This window comes from Epinephelus lanceolatus, chromosome 2, assembly GCF_041903045.1.
Source record: "Epinephelus lanceolatus isolate andai-2023 chromosome 2, ASM4190304v1, whole genome shotgun sequence".
Classification (NCBI taxonomy): Eukaryota; Metazoa; Chordata; class Actinopteri; order Perciformes; family Serranidae; genus Epinephelus; species Epinephelus lanceolatus.
Window position 1 is genome coordinate 368,340 of NC_135735.1, and position 18,236 is coordinate 386,575.

Below are 18,236 nucleotides of genomic sequence, written 5' to 3' on the forward strand. Positions count from 1 at the left end.
CAGACTGGTTGGAAATGATGGAGGAAAATATTAAGGAACTCTTTGCCAGCAGTCGGAGCTCTAGAGACATTATGCTTGTGAAAAAAACGCTGTTTTACAAGACTCCTCCTTTTTTCAAAAACCCCTCCCTCTCTCCCTCCCTCCGTACCAATATGTTTAAAAAAGCTACACGACTGGGGCGGACTAGTTAAAAAACGACTGACGGACTCTGAAAAACATGTCTCTCCCGCCTTCATCAGCTCCTTCAACGCCAGAGGCCAACCTCATCAGGCCTTCACCAGCTCCTTCATCGCCAGAGGCCGGTCTTATCAGGCCTTCTTCGGCACCACCGTCGCTGAGGTGTTGGGCCTCTCCTTCTCCGCCGCTGCAGCCCTCCCAGGGCTTTCCTCCTAGTCCTCCTCCATCGACTCCAACAACGCCTGATTCATCCGACAGCGACGCCGCCGCAGACGTGCGAACCGGACCTCCTTGTAAAGGAATGCACGATGAAATGGACTCGGTGCTGTCTGCGGCATTTCTGAATACGGTGAGAGCCGTAGTGAGTAAACTGCTGCTGTATGTTTTGGCCTGGTACAGAAAGGAAATCTGCAACGGGTGTCAAATCAACCATCCGAGTCAGTGTCAGCACGAATGTCTGGAAGAGACGCCGGACTATTTTTACGAGGTACACCACTCCCAGCTGATGGAAAGACTTTGGACGGGTCGGTTTATCCCTACCATCCAACGAGCTCTTAATGCTCGCCGTCTCTGCGTGTCCGAGTACCGGGTCTGGGGCGCTTGTGATTTCCTGCTGCATGACTTTAAGACGATGACACGCATCGAACACTCGATCGGCAAGATTTACAACACGATGACCGAAGGGGACGAGGAAAAGATTGAAATTGTAGACCAAGCTCTGGAGTTTTGGCTTATAGAGTGAAAATGGGTCACTACTAGACTAAACTCGTAACGCGTGTAGAGGAACACGCGGTCATTTGTCATTTAATCCGTGTTTTGGATCAGGTTATTAAAAACAAAATGACTGTGAATCACGCAGGTTTGAACAGGGACATTAAAGTAACTCGATTGGAATGCATGTTGGATATAGTTAGGTCCCAATCTGTACATACACCCTGACATGTGTTGGTACAGTCCACATTGCAACTTGTAAAAGACGGTTCGGTGGCCGATGCATTCTACAAAATCATTAAAGAGATGAATGCCTCAAACGTAAGCCATTTGGTTACTCTGTACGCTTTGTTTGTAGACGCAGTGAGTTGTCTCGTACCTGCGGACACCTTGACAGAATTGAGAAGGTTGCATTATTATATTCGCATTATCCACGGGACCTCTGCCATTAATTTGCTCTCGTCTGCTTTAGCTTAATGCTATGTTGTTGTTGTTGTTTGTAACCGTGTATAGCTCATTTATCTTAAATGTTTGAATCATGTATATAGCTCATATATCTTAAATGTTTTTGAATCATGTATACCTCGTATAACTTAAATGTTTGAATCATGTATACCTCGTATCTAAAATGTTTGAATCATGTATACCTCGTATAACTTGAATGTTTGAATCATGTATATAGCTCATATATCTTAAATGTTTTTGAATCATGTATACCTCGTATAACTTGAATGTTTGAATCATGTATACCTCGTATCTTAAATGTTTGAATCATGTATACCTCGTATAACTTGAATGTTTGAATCATGTATATAGCTCGTATTACTTAAATGTTTGAATCATGTATACCTCGTATAACTTAAATGTGTGAATCATGTATACCTCGTATATCTTAAATGTTTGAATCATGTATAACTTTTAAAATAAATGTTTTGGTAAGCGAGCGGTTGTGTTCATTATTGATTCAACATGTCGGAGATACGTGTCATGAAAAAGGTTGATTACGACCCGTCTCACCCGGGTAGTTTAGGAGGAGTCGAACGACTCCGCAGGGCCGTACAAGATGAGACAAGCAAAAGAGTAAACCCTGACCAAGTCATAGAATTTTTAGCCGAGCAAGATGCATACACTCTGCATAAACCTGCCAGAATACATTTTCCCAGAAATAGGGTTTCTGTACCGCGACCTCTGAACCAAATTCAAGCGGACCTCTGTGACATGCAAGCCTTGACCGAGCACAACGACGGTTTTAAATATCTGTTGACGGTCATTGATGTGTTTTCAAAGAAAGCGTACGTGCGAGCACTAAAAAACAAAACGGCGTCCCAAGTCGCCAGGGCGTTTGACTCTGTTTTAGACGACAGTCAGACCCCTGAAAAGTTACAAACGGACGCGGGTAAAGAATTCTTTAACAGGACTTTTAAGGCGCTGATGGATAAATGCGGTATTAAACATTTCGCCACGGCCAGTGATCTGAAGGCCTCCATGATTGAGAGATTTAACCGTACGTTGAAAACTAGAATGTGGAGATATTTTACTGTCAAAAACACCCGCAGGTACGTAGACGTCCTGCAGGACTTGGTTAAAAGCTATAATAACGGCTATCACACGAGTATAAAAATGACGCCTATGCAAGTGACGTCCGAGAACACCCTGCAAGTTTTTCAAAACCTGTACGGCTCGATCCCTCTGAGCTTCCAAGAAAAGTTAAAGATGAATTTTAAACAGGGAGATCTCGTGAGAATATCTAAAGTGAGAGGCATGTTTGATAAGAAATACGAGCAGAGTTATACCGAGGAGGGGTTTACGGTGGCCGAGTGCGTACCTCGAGTACCCCCCGTGTACAAACTGAAAGATTATGAAGGAGAACCTATCTGGGGTACGTTTTACGAAGCGGAGCTGCAAAAAGTAAAGATACCGCGAGACAAGAGCTACGCGGTGGAAGAAATATTGGACCGACGCGTCATCGGCGGAGAAAAACAAGCATTGGTACGCTGGAAAAACTGGCCCGAGAAATTGAACAGCTGGGTCAAAGTCAGCGAGCTGAAAAATCTATAAGAACGCGCCATACGTCAGATTCGTATTCATTTCATTTCATCATGTCTCAGATCTCAGGCGGCGAGGGGTTTTACATTACCCTGACCTCCAACGCCAGCGCGCACGTATTTAAAAATAATACCGGCTCCAGTTTCCACGTCGACTTGGCGCAACATATTGACCTGGAGGGCCCGTGGCAAGTGGCCTTGACGGAGATTTCGTACCCGCACACGTGGCATAACATTCCTCAAGACGCGGCCTACTTTGAGTGGAGAAAGAAACCTGCGACACCCGACGGGGAGACCGTAGTCAACCGTCGAAGGTTCAGAGGGGGATATTACGCCAACTTTGAGCAGCTCAGGGCCGAGCTAAACACACATCTTAGAGTCGTTGACAGCGACATTTTTTTAGGGTTTAACAACATCCAAAAAAGATTTGAATTTCAGGCAGACGGTCAGTATCATCTGCGCGTTTTTACGCCCGCTTCTTACATATTGGGCATGAAATCGGGAGAATGGTTCACGTTCGACGCCAGGTTGGCGCCCCACCCGGCCGATATAAAAGCGGGGAATTACCACCTTTACTGCTACAGCGACGTGGTAAGTCATCAGCTCATAGGCGACGCCTACGCTCCACTCTTGAGGACCGTCCCTATACAAGGGACGTACGGAGACGTCATCACGCAGTGTTTTAATCCCGCCTCGTATCTACCGGTTATCAAGAAACACATTGAAAGAATCCACGTTGAGATTAAGACCGATCAAAATAAGCTGGTAAACTTTACCTTTGGCAAGACTATCGTGAAACTCCATTTCAGACCCGCAAAGACCTTGTTGAAACCATGACCCCTTACCACGATCCTCGTCGTTTTGTGAGCTACTATGAAAACCAAGCGGGCGGAGCCCTCCCCGGTTTTTACGGCTCCCCCGTCATGTACGGATGAGGGATAGTGTCTATATTTTCAAGATTATTCCGTTTCGTGTCCCCTATCGTGAAAAAAGGTTTTGCCATCGCTAAGCCTCATTTCAGGTCGGCCGCTGAAAACATAGCCTCGGAGGTCATAAGCCACGCCATAGGTAAAATAACGGGTCGAAACTCTGATCAGACGTCTCAAGAAGGATCCGGGGGTATTATGGTTTTGGCCAGAAGAGCGAGAAAGAGACCTCCGGGGGAGCGCGTTTCACGAGGATCTAAAAAACGTCGACGCTCTGCCAAGGGCAAGTCAGTCGGTACGAGAGGCGCTAAGGGAAACAAGTCTACCCGGAGCCCCTCAGCAGTGGCGATAAGGTCCGGCGATCTCTTTAGGAAAAAAAAAAACAAAAACAAAAACAAAACATGGCTCTTTTACATCACAAATTGGCCGAGTGCAGCATGGTGGAGCTGGATTTATTTTCGGCCCCCATGACGCAGCTGTCTATAGACGAAAAGCTCTACGCAGAGATTTTGCCTTTATTGGCCATTACCGACTCGGGGCCTATAGAGTTTTTCATTCCCGGAGAGGGCGAAAAATATTTGGATTTGAACGACACCTTGCTCCACCTGCGACTGAAAATTACCAAAGCAGACAGTACGGACCTGGATAATGACGTGCCCGTAGGCCTCGTGAATTATCTTCTGAATACTATTTTCAGTCATTGCGACGTTATTCTCGGCGATAGATTGATATCGCAATCCAGCGCCACTCACCCGTACAGAGCCATGATCGAAACCCTCCTCAACTTTTCAGAAGATTCTCTAAAAAGTCAGTTTACCGCCGGGTTATTTTATAAAGACACGACAGGCTCAATGGATTCTGTGGAGACAAATAACGGACCTAACAAAGGTCTGGTGAAGAGAGCTCGGTTCACCGCTGATTTCCGCGAGCTTCACCTGCTGGGCCCTCTCCACGCCGACATACTTTTCTGCGAGAGGCTTCTCTTGAACTCTGTGGATCTGAGAATTAAACTGACCCGCGCTAGTGCTCACTCTGGACCAAGACGGGAGCGCCACTTTTTTTGACTCGTTCGGACTACCGCCCGACTTTGTCTATTACCCGAAAACCGTGTTACAATTTTTAAAAAGCCGTTGTAAGAAAAAATTACTGTACCAGAAAAGACAACTTCAAGACGTCGCGTCGACCGCCTGCGGACAGCATTGTGTTTATTATTTATGTCATAGGGCCTGCGGGCTACCTTTTGAGAGCGTGCTATCTCTGTATCACGACGACGTCGTAAAAAATGATGAAATGGTATCAAAGTTTGTGAAAAAATATCAATGTTGTACGGGGATTCAACGAGCAGATTCTTTTTACCACACTGCCTGTTCTCTAGAAATGTTCAAAGATTGTTACAACTTGTTTAAGAATTAAAAAAAAGACAAGACAAACGTCAATGTTGTTATTGTACTACTCTTTTATTAAAATAATTATCACGCCGTATAATTAATCCAACGAGCGGCTGTTTTCCACTTTTTTCTTTCACTCCTTTTTACCGGCGTAACCCATTCCTCCTCCTCCTCCTCCTCCTCCTCCGCAAACGGAATTAAATCTTGTTTTTTCCGCTTTCCTTTCTCCCTCTCGACTGGCGCTACGGCCCCCTCTTCTCCTTCTTCCTCTTCTTCTTCTGCTTCCTCTCCTTCACGCCACCCTCCGACGGTTTTTAGTCGACGATATTGAGCGCGAGCGCGAGGATTGGTCACAGAGCTTATCGGTATGTTGAGCTCCGTCAGAGTATTCAAAAACCCCGTCCATCCCTTGGGTGTTGGAGATTTCTTTTTATAAGAGACTGATAGGTTTTTAAACAAGTCAATCATATGCGAACCTCTCACAATCTTTCCCTCGTGAATAAATTCGCCCTTGGGAGTCCACCCGTCCTGGCTCTTGACTAATTTCTTCATAATATACTCGGCATTTTTGCGGTCGTGTTGAGGAAGATTTTGCAGTACCTCGTGAGCCGTCTCATCCAGTCCTGCCTCTTTCTCGTCCTTTTCTTCATTTTCATCCGTTTTTTTTTCTTCCGGCTCGTCAGAGTCGCGAGGTAGGCCTCTCGCCGTCTTTAGGTAAAGTTGACGTTCCTCCTCCCCCTGTTTGACCAGGGTGAGGTATCTTTGTAACAGAGCGTTATATTTTTTAATTTTTTTCATAAGGATTAAGCCCCTGTTTGTTTAATATATCCCTCATTTTTGTGTCTAAATCATTTTCAGCCGTACGTCTCATGGCCTGAGATTCACCGTCGTAGTTGTTGTTGTTGTTGTTGCCCAAAGTCTGACTCATACGGCTCAGCTGTTGAGGCGTGACCAGAAACATCTTTTGAGGCTTTTTTTTTTTTTTTTTTCTGATCAGCGCCTATTAATTAGTCCTCCTAGAAGCTGTCCAAAGATGGGCACAACCGCCGAAAGCAGAGGCATTAGAAACCGTCTGGACTGGGTCATCAGAGCTCGGCGCTTGGTTTTTAGGCTGGCTTTTTTATTTGCCAGCAATTTGATAATTTTCTTTTGCCTTTTGAGTTTTTGATATTGAGCCCCGGTCAGGGGAATGTTTCCTTTCAAAACATTTAAAGAGAGTTCGCACAAAGACTGAAGAAAGTCGGAAGAGCCGTGGTTAAGAATATCTTTACGCCTCTGAGGCGTGGCGTGACACAAAGCACGCAGTAAAGGAGCGTTCCTTTTTAAACGCACAGACATGACGACGATGATGATGATGATTCAGGAAGACCGTGATTTAGGTAGACAGACGACGGGCCACTGCTCCGGTAACAACCCCAATCTCAGTCTGTATTGTTATGGGCAATTTGGGGTGAGATCTACGATTAAATAACCGTGATTGTCTCTGGTGGCATCTTCAAAGCTTTCTGAAAAAAAAGTTTTTCTCAAAGGAAAAATTTGCTGAGCCAATATATTTATCTGTAACCTATCTCTGGGGTTTTTAAACAAGACCAGGTAATTACTGTTTAAGCTGATGGTCCGACTGTGTTTGCCCCGATGAAAAACATTCTGCGTCAACATCATGACGCTCATGTTCCTGTGGTGTCTGTATTGTGTAAAAATCTTGACAACTTCGGGATGGTCGGAGGCCTGAAAAATGAGGTCGTCCAGGATAATCAAGTGACTTTGATCGGGGGGAAAAAGGTTCTCATCATCAAAAGAATCAGGCAAGCCTTCGACAAATTTAATCTTTTTATTCATCTTTTGCAGTTCACCGGACATATGCTGGAACGAAGTATATATCCATACAATATTTTCAGGCACCTGAGACAAAACATCTTGACAGTTTTCCAATACACTTTTTACAAAAAAAGTTTTTCCACAACCGCTGGGTCCCACAATCTGACATGAGAAAGGCACTCGCAGTCTAGGATCAAAGTCAATCGGCCGGTGGTGGCGGAAAACATTTCAATAGCCAAACGGCAAAGTTTCACCTGTGGAAAGCAGCCGTCTCTTGTCAAATACCACATGAAACCTTTTTAAAAATGATGAGTTTTTAAGCAGAAACCCGTTTTTATCCCTCTTTATACCGTGTTGAAGAGTCTCAATAAACCCCTCCTCCTCCTCCTCCTCCCTCTCCCCCGTACGGTGGTTTTGCAGGTAACCCTCTACCAGCTCTTTGACACTGTCAAAATTGATTTTTTCACAACATTCGTGTGTCTGAGTAATGCCCTTCACCCGCAACACGGCTCGTTTGTTTTTTCTGGTCAAGTAGGTGTAACTTTTAGGACCCGCCGCCGCAAATTCCTGTATGGTGTCGCCCCCCAACTCATCAGTCAAGTCTCCCAAATAATTACCCAGTTTGAGCCCCTTCTCTCCCTCTTTTGCGACATAAATTAGAGAGTCGGTGTCGAGGTAAAGTACCCGATTTTGCAATTGATGCAAATAGTCGTATAACTTTAGACGGCCGTAGGCTGTGGTGAATGCGATAAACACGTTGTCCGTCTTGTTGGGGGGTGCGATATACCGATCACCGTGACACCACTGAATCAGAGCCGTGGTCTCGTTTAGGAAGGAAAAGTATTTGACTTTGTGTTTTTCTGAAAACATGTAACTGAAAAACTCCTCCGGTTCCCTGACGAGCACGGTCTGGTTCAGGTTACTTCTCTGGGCAAACTTTCCCCATAAGCTGTTTAGACAGAGCTTAGCCACCTGTCTTTTAGCCGGGTTCAGTTGAATTTTGTCCGCGTCCAGCAAAATGCCCTGATTTGCCCTGTAGTCTGCAATGTACTTTTCTCTACTCTCCGGATCCGAGGCCTCGGCGGGGTAGCCCGAGGCCTCCTGTTTACCCTTGAGAAAAGTGTGCATGTACTCTACAAATACGTCATCGCTGCATCTATCAAAGTGCCACACCTCTGTGATCTTACCTAAGCGGTACCCCAACTCCAAGGCTTTGTTAAATTCGGGAGTGACCCAAACCCCCGTCAACGCCCTGCCCTCATTGTCATGGGCACACGAGCCGGCCTGAAAATTAAGATCAGTGCATGTTCGACAGAGGGTGAACACCAGTTTACCCGAGGGTGTTTTGTAGGGCAACACGGGGGAAAAACAAACCTTGAGGAGGGTAGACGACGGCCCTGATTAACCCAAAGTAGTTTTGCGGCTCTTTGAAATCTTGGTAAACTATTTCGGGGGGGCCCAAAGGATAGGGAAAGGCGCAATTAACGTAGGGATACAAGGATGTCACGTCCACGTAGTGTATGGTTTCGTTCGCCGCCGCCATGTACCTCAGCCTCACGGTGCTCGTCCTACCACCGTACAAAGCGTTGCGGGGTGACAAAGGTCGGTGGGTTTTGGCACGCTTGAGAAAATCTCTCAGAGGCGGATGGGATTTTTTCAACTCGAGCCAATCGTGCTCTCTCATCACGTTCACCTTGAGACCGTGGACGGACTCTAACGTCTGTATTCGTGCCACGGTGGAGGCGTGCAACTCGTCAAACGGTCTGCCCGTCAGACGGCAGGTGTCGTGGGGCTGAAAGCAGGACGGACAGCCGTGATAAAAACAACCCAGAAACTCCCAAGCCGTTTTCATGCCTCGGACCTCGGCGTAACCGTCTACAAAGTAGCGACCGATCTGTTTTTCGCCCGCGTTCAACGCGTGCTGAATAAAGACGCACTCGGTATGCGCTACCCACTCTAACCACTGAACGCCAGTGTTTGAGTAGGTTTTGCGACGTCTTCGATAGTCGTCGGGAGAAGGAATGGCCAGGGTGTCGGGACGTAGGAAATTTGTGCGAAACGCTTTCATGCAGGCCGAAGCGATGGTGGCGCAGCTGAAAGGGTCCACGCCCGTTTCGTCGATGTAACCTTTTCTGAAAATGTCGCAGGCTCGCGCGAGAATATCCACGTTGTTTTGACAGTAGCGGATGGCTTCTTTCTCAAAATTGAACGTGCCGTGACGCACCGTCTCGTACCACGCTTCAAATTCTCTCTTGCCCTCTCTACTCATTTGTTTGATGCCGTAGGCCTCTGGCTCGGGGTAGGTGCCTACGTACTTTAAATTATTCTCGGAGCTAAATCGATGGGGAAAAAAACCCTTGTTTTTATCGGGAAAACCTAGGGCTTTGGGCAGAGCCGACAGACGGCACGTCAAGAAACTGAGACTGTCGATGTATCTGTGTTCATAATCGGGGTCAGTGAAACGTATGACTTTGCTTCCCTGCATTACGAGCGCCTTGGGCTTCAGGTTCAGAGACAGCATGGCGTTGAGCACAATGTATCCGTCAAATCCTCTAGCATTGTGAGCGATAAAGACGGATTTTCTGTACACGGGTCGTCTGAAATGCAAAATAAACTGTTTGGCACAATCTACGCCCTGAGCATTCCACCTTTTGCCATCGAGGGTTTTCGTACACACCAGAAAAGGGACGTGCGCTCCCGACGAGTCTACGTACGTCTCGAAATCGTAGAAAATCAATTTCTCTGTATGTTTTGTCTCGACGGGTAAACGCTGTATGTAACACAGGTGCTCCTCGCTCTCGTCTTTATCTATGGTTACTCCGCAGATTTTACATTTGACTTTTGGACACGCGTGTTGTTTACCGTTACCGTTCATAGCGATGTAGTATAGCATGTCGCATTTTTTGCATCTTTTAATCAGCTCGCAATTACTGACATATTTTTCAGCCACGGGCCTCTTTACGGGCTCTTTGTGTTTGGCTAAACACGACGCGGAAGGGCACGTTCTGTTACAGTCGACGCAAACTACGGGTCGGAGCTCTCGCTCGCTACAGGAGGGGTCCGAGCAAACGGAGCAATGACCCTCGCAATAGTGACACGCGACAGAGGTGTACCCCGCGTAGCAATACTCGCACACGTACAGCGAGCCTAGGAAGGATTTCAGGCTCGTTATGCCGTAGTAGTGTTTTTCAAACAGAAACATAAACACCGTCTTTTGTCTTCTCGGTGAATCGGTCGCAAATTTAGAGAGCGTTCGAGTGTCGTCGGTTCTGTAGAACACTACAATTTTGCAGTTTGAGACTTTTTCAAATTTCGCTATATCGCCGAACGTTACCGCGGTCTGATCATTCAAACCCGCCTTACTTTGAAAGTCTCTGCCGAGCGCAAACGCTTCGCTATCGACCATATCGGGGTAAAGCAGGTGAGCCAAATTAATCGCAAAACAAAGTTGGTTGTCGTGGCCGTTGATTACGACCCGCAGAGACCGTCGCTTTTTTTTAATAATCTCGCCGTCTAAGGTATTAGACAAGAGTCTTCAACCGCCACCTCGGGGGTTTTTGACGAGTTGGCCGGTGAATACCAAATTACCGTCCGTTTTAACGGCCGTGTTAGATTGCACAATTCGGTCTAGGAAAGACTGTAAGTGAGTTAAATCAAACTCCTCTCCGCTCACGATGCAGAACGCGCCTTGAGGCAGAGTATCGCCTCTCAACTCGAGCTGCACCGCATCTTGTCGTTCGACTTGTGAAATGACGTTCGTCACCACTTGTGCCATCTCTGTAAACACCCTGACGTAAAATTCACCAAAATCAGCCATACCTCGATGTAGTTCTGTAACATTGATGTTGAGCGGATGGCTGGATTCAACGTTGTTAAATATAGGTCGCGTCACCACCCTCGACGAGGGTGAATTTCGAGGCGAGTTTTCTCGCTGCGATGTGTGTTGATGTTCTAAATTTTCCGAACGAACGTCCTCTACATTACCCCCTTGTTTTTGATTTTGACGGTCGGACGTTGCGAGTTGGACATTTTCTAAACGATTTACGGCGTGGTCTATGGCGTTAAAGACGCTCGTTTGATTTTGGGCACTTTGATTATTGTCAAGTCGGGTCTCGGTTTGCAAATGCGTGTCGTTTGAGGTCGAGGGATTGGCGGGTATTTGATTTAACAAATCTTGACATTGGCTTATCGTATTTAAAACAGCTTGCGTATGATTAAGTTCGGCGATAGCAACATCAATATCTGAGAACGGGTCAGGGATAAAAGAAATGACGGGGCTTTGTTCTCCAATTAAAGAGTCGTACTGCGTGGGTATGCTGTTTGAAGAGGACGAGGGTATTTGATTTAGCAAGTCTTGACATTGATTTATGGTGTTTAAAATGCTTTCAGAATGATCAAGATCTGCGATAGCCATATTGATGTCTGTGAGTGGGTCGGTGATTTCTACATCTTGTTGTGCCTCGCATAAAGACTGAGCGGGTACTCGAGTTTCATTTAACACATTCTGGTTTAATTCTTGTATCATCACATCAAGTATTGAGGGACAGCGGTTGCTTTCATCCATGGTTACAGAAAATAAAAAACAAAATTTTAAAAAACCAAACAACAACAACAACAACAACCCAAACTTGCACTCAAACACCAAGGCCTAGCACAAAGAGGATCTCGCTCATGGCCCTTAGCATAGTACCGACGAGAAGATGTATTTCCTTCTTTCTCCCTCTGACAGGTCGTGCGTACATTTTCTGGGTCTTTTTGCTGAAAAAAAAAAAAAATAGAGAGAGAGAGGAGATTATTCATTGTTTTATTCAAATTGTATGCTAAATTAAATAACAAGTAATAAATATGAAATATACGTTTGTTGGTTAGATATATATCCCATATCTATATCACTTTCTTGTTCCTTAAAGATTGAGTTTCATTTAATACATTCTGGTTTAATTCACGCATCATCAAGTATTGAGGGACAGCGGTTGCTTTCATCCATGGTTACAGAAAACAAAAATAAAAATAAAAAACAAAACTTAGGCTCAAACACCAAGGCCCAGCACAAAGAGGATATCGCTCATGGTCCTTAGCATAGGACCGACGAGAGGATGTATTTCTTGTCTCTCCCTCTGACAGGTCATACATTTGAAACTATGCGTACATTTTCTGGGTCTTTTTGCTGAAAAAGAGAGAGAGAGAGAAGAGAAGAAAAGATACACCTTTATTGATCCCATAATTGAGAAATTCCGGTGTTACAGCGGTCAAGGGGAAAGAGTCGGATTAAAGATTTCAAAATTTAAACTTGAAAAACTAGGCATGCCAAATAAGTACAAAATACAAGAAACGGCGATAAATAACAATTATAATAATAGTAATAATAAGAATAATAATGAGAAGCCGTGAATGAAAATGAGCTGTGGATAAAAGGGAGCGCATCTTGTGCAAAGTGATCATTTTAAAAGTCATTATTTTATTCAAATTGTATTCTTAATGAAATAAAAACAAGTAATAAAGATGAAATGTACTGTACGTTTGTTGGTTAGGGGGGAACGTTTACGAGCCGACGCGTGTTTCACATCGGACCTATATCACATATGCAATGTACGTTTGTTGGATATGGGGGAACGTTTATGTGCCGACGCGTGTTTCACATCGGACATATATCGATAATGGTCCAACTTCATGTTTGTAGCATTGCAGCGTGAAGCCGACACAGATCCTGCGTGTTTACTTTTTTTTAAAAAAGAAAATAAAGGGTTTTTTTTTTTTTGACTCACTGGTTTTATGACCGTTGCGAGAAACACTCGGTCGACTGTCACTGTCGCTGCTGTCGCTGCTGCTGCTGCTGCTGCTGCTGCTGCTGGGCGTCCGCCACCTCTTCCTCCCGGGTGCAGAAGAATGTAGCGTTTGTACAGGAGGACGTGTAGCGTCCTTCGCATGCTCCGGAGCGGTCTGAGACGATGGTTGGACCGGGTCAGCTCTTTTAACCACGTCGGCTGTTGAGGGAATCGGCGCCGGAGCAGAATGCTTAGTTTCTTCGGCCTCTGCTTGACGAATGATTTCGCTCAACTCTTCCAGATCATCGACCGTGACTGTAAAACAAACAAAAACAACGGAATATATTGTGTATTAGATGCGTAAATGTGTATGAGATGTGCGTTAACAACATCAACGAGAACAAGACTTACAGTCGGACAGGTTGTTATATTCTGGGCTCATGAGATAACCTTCGTCCGTTAGATTGATGATGTCTGTCAATAGAAAATAATAATAAATTAACGGATCACTGTGAAAATTAAAGGACAAGAAAATGGTTTTAAAAAAGATGGTAAAAGTTTTCTTACCAAAGTCCAAGATAGGTCTCGGTGTTCCTGTAAATGCACTCTTTGCTGTGAGTAACTAACGAATGGTGGAAAAAGCTGTATTTAAAGAAAACCGTACGAATGGTAACTTATGCTTTATTGATTGTAGTAGGCCTATGTGCTTAAAAGCTCACTCCATAATGGTCACCCCATATGCTAAGGTGATTTGGAGAAACTGACGCAAAGTGAATAGTGTGTGTGTGTGTGTGTGCGCGTGTGTGCGTGCATGCATGTGTGGAGGTGAATGTTGGGTGAGAATCGCTTGCACTTTCACACTTTGTACTTTTAGTTAGAACTCATCTTTTCACCCTCTGTAACTAATATAATTAACGTGTTTTTTCATGTCACAAACAAAAAGAGTTTAAATAAACTGAATATTTAATTGCTGTGTGTGTGTGTGTGTGTGTGTGTGTGTGTCTGAGAGAAAGAGAAAGGGAAACAAGAAGATGGTGAGGATTTATTTTAACTACATCACCGTATCGTGATATTGTGTCTGGCGCGTCTCCTTCCCCCCTCCCTACATCCTGGCTCCCACAACATTCACCCTGGTGTGTTATTGGGAAAGTTCTTCATTCACAAATGCGGATATTTTAAGACTCATTGGAGGAATGAGCTACAACTCTCAAGTCCCTCAGTCTTGTTAAAGAAAAGAAAGCCCTTACATTATTTTCTTTACTAGAAACATTTAAGTGTGATTTATTTTTTATTGTATTGTATCTATCTTTCAATAAAAAAAAAAAAAACATTCACCTCGGTGTTCACCCCAAGAGGAAGGAGTGATGCGGATACCCAAACGATTAAGAAGAGATTAAGAACATTAGATTCATTGATTCAAAGAAAAACATGATACGGGTAAAAGTGCTCCGTAGCTCAAGGTTAAGAACACATATTGATGGATCTCAACAATGATTGGTGTTTGGCTGAGATCTAATAGCATAATATTGATGGATCTCAACACACACACACACACACACACACGGTGTCTTAGCTGACAGAAGGTTCCAAAAAGGGAGGGGTAAATGAGCTGGAAAAACCTTATGATGATGTCATACTCAGGAGGGAGGGGAGGGTGGGGTGGCTGGGGGGGAGGGGGGGGGGGGGGTCACCATCCATCATCTTTAAATTTGACAGAAAGTGTATTATTCATTCTCTCACCCTAATGAGCGGCAGAGACGCATCACTCAGAGACTCTGCATCTACTGCGGCCAAGCTGGCCATTTCCTTGCCACCTGCCCTCATAAGTTAAACGACAAGGCTCATCAGTAAGTGAGAGCGCACTGGTGAGCCACACCTCTTCCCCCTCCAGCTCTCCTAAACGGATCTCTGTGCCCTCCTGCCTCCTCTGGGAGAGAGACTCTCTACACCTGCAGACCCTCATCGATTCTGGTGCCGATGACAGCTTCATTCACAGTAAGTTAGCTGAACAACTCAATCTCCCGTTAGAGCCCCTTCCCACTCCCAAGAAAGTCACCGCCTTAGATGGCCGCCTTATCTCCAATGTCACCCACCGCACTGCCCTTTTAACTCTTATCATCTCTGGAAATCATCGTGAAGACCTCCAGCTCTATGTCATTCCCTCTCCTCAATCCCCCATAGTTCTTGGTCTCCCCTGGTTACAACTGCACAATCCGCAAATTAACTGGAGATCTGCCACCATAACCAACTGGAGCGTCCATTGTCATTCCCACTGCCTCAGATCCACCAATCCCTTCTCCCGCCGACAGACGGCAACCCCAGCTCAACCTGTTCTCACCAATGTTCCCTCAGAGTATCATGACCTCGCTACTGTGTTCAGCAAGGTACTGGCCTTATCCCTACCCCCTCACCGCCCCTGTGATTGTGCCATCAACCTCCTTCCTGGCACCACCCTTCCCAGTAGCCGTCTCTACAATCTGTCCCGTCCTGAGAGAGAGGCCATTGAGTCTTACATCCAGGACTCCTTAGCTTCAGGACTCATTCGGCCGTCCTCTTCCCCACTAGGAGCTGGTTTCTTTTTTGTTAAAAAAAAAGATTCCTCCCTTCGCCCCTGTATAGATTTCCGAGGTCTGAATGAGATCACAGTTAAAAATAAGTATCCTCTTCCCCTCACAGATCCCTCCTTCGAACCCCTGTGTAGCACCAGAATCTTCACGAAGCTCGACCTACGGAATGCTTACCACCTTATCAGAATCAAGGAGGGAGATGAGTGGAAGACAGCATTCAACACCCCACTTGGTCACTTCGAGTATTTAGTGATGCCATTCGGACTCACCAACGCCCCCGCCGTCTTCCAGGCCCTGATCAACGACGTGCTCCGGGACATGCTGAACCGGTTCGTGTTCGTCTACTTGGATGACATCCTCAATTTCTCCTGGGATGAGGAGGAGCACCGGCAGAACGTCCCTCTGGTTCTTCAGAGATTGTTAGAGAATCGCCTTTATGTGAAACCCGAGAAATGCGAGTTTCACACCTCGTCGGTTGGTTTCCTGGGTTATGTGATAGCCCAGGGACAGCTGCAGCCAGACCCGGCGAAGATCCAGGTGGTGAGGGAGTGGCCCACTCCTATCACCCGCAAGGCGTTGCAGCGTTTCCTCGGCTTTGCAAACTTCTACCGGAGATTCATACGGGACTACAGTAAGGTGGCTGCTCCTCTCTCTCGCCTCACATCCCCCAACACTCCCTTCCTCTGGTCTCCGGAGGCAGCCTCTGCGTTCTCTAGATTGAAAGCTCTGTTCACCTCCGCTCCTGTTTTAAAACATCGTCACCCGCCGCCGCTGCAATTCGTGGTGGAAGTGGACGCCTCCGACTCCGGTGCTGGAGCAATGCTGTTTCAACGGGACCCCAAGACGCAGAGGTTGCATCCCTGTGCGTTTTTTTCTTGCCGCCCGTCTCCTGCAGAGAGAAATTATGATGTGGGAAACTGAGAGTGGCTGGCTGTGGTGTGGGCCCTGCAGGAGTGGAGGCACTGGCTGGAGGGTTCACACCTTCCTTTCATCATCTGGACGGACCACAAGAACCTCGCCTATCTGCGCTCTGCTCGGCGCCTCAACTCCCGCCAAGCCCGCTGGGCACTTTTTCTGAGCAGATTCAGCTTTAGGATGTCCTACAGACTCAGATCCCGCAACGCCAAGCCTGACGCCCTCTCCCGAATCTTCAGCTCTCCTTCAGACACCAGTGAACCGGACCTCACCCTCCCTCCCACCTGCTTTGTCGGCGCCACCACCTGGGAGATAGAGGCAGTTATCGAGGAGGCGCTGAAGACTCAACCAGACCCCAAGACTGGACCCCCGGACCGGAGGTTCGTTCCGGAATCCGCCCGTTCTCAGGTTTTTCAGTGGGGACATTCGTTGAAACTCACCTGCCATCCTGGGATCCAGAGAACGCTCCACTTCCTCCGCCAAAGTTTCTGGTGGCCGGGGATGGCCCGGGACGTCCAGGATTTTGTGGTGGCCTGCTCAGTCTGTGCCCAGGGCAAAGCCTCTCATCTGCCTCCTGCTGGTCTGTTGCGCCCTCTACCCATACCATCCCGTCCCTGGTCTCACATAGCTCTGGATTTCGTCACTGGACTGCCGCCATCTGAAGGTAACACAGTTATCCTTACCATCATTGACAGATTTTCTAAGTGTGTGCATTACATGCTGTTACCCAAGCTTCCCTCAGCTCGTGAGACCTCTGATCTCCTGATTACCCATGTCTTCAGACTTCATGGGATACCCAGTGACATTGTGTCGGACCGAGGTCCACAGTTTTCCTCCCAGGTTTGGAGGGATTTCTGTAAGTCCCTGGGCGCAACAGCTAGCTTGTCCTCTGGCTACCACCCTCAGACCAACGGCCAGACAGAGCGGGCCAACCAAAGTTTGGAGACTGCGCTGCGCTGTGTTGCGGCTCACCATCCGGTCACCTGGAGCTCCCACCTCCCGTGGATCGAGCACGCGCATAACTCCCTCACCAGCGTGGCCACAGGTATGTTGCCCTTCATGTGTTGCTATGGTTTTCAACCCCCATTATTCCCCGACCAGGAGCTAGCAGTGGCCACCCCGTCAGTGAGGGAGCACATCAGGCACCTGCGGGAGGTGTGGAGGACCGCCAGAGTCGCACTCACCCGCAATGCAGCCCGGACTAAGCGGATAGCGGATGAACACCGGTCCCCAGCCCCTGAGTACCGTCCCGGTCAGATGGTGTGGCTCTCGTCCCGCGACCTCCCATTACAGACTGAGTCACGTAAGCTGTCACCCCGTTTCATTGGTCCCTTCCCTGTCGTCAAAGTCATTAACCCCTCTGCTGTCAGACTCCCGTTACCGGACTCCCTTAAGATCCACCCTACCTTCCATGTGTCCCTCCTGAAACCTGTCGCTTCCTGTGACCTGAGCCCTCCGGCCGTCGCCCCTCCACCCCCCCGGATCATCGATGACCACCCCGCCTTCTCTGTGTCCCAGATTCTGGATGTGCGGCCCCGAGGACGGGGTTTCCAGTACTTGGTTGATTGGGAGGGGTATGGCCCAGAGGAGCGCTCATGGATCTCCAGGAGGCTCATTCTGGACGCATCCCTGCTAAGAGACTTTTACGCTGCTAACCCGGACAAGCCTGGTAGGACACCAGGAGGCGTCCGTTGAGAAGGGGGTACTGTGGTGAGCATGGACTTTTGGCTTTTATTTTATGAACATTTCCGAGTCTACTTCCTGTGTGGGTTGTGTGCTGCTGTGTTTACCTGTCTCCAGAGGCTTCTCCCCTCCCCCGCCCTGCACTGAGGCTGAGTGCGCACACCTGAGAGTCATCTGCAATCAACGGGCTTTAAGACTGCCACCGACTCTAGCCTCAGTGCCAGAGTATTTGCGACTGCAT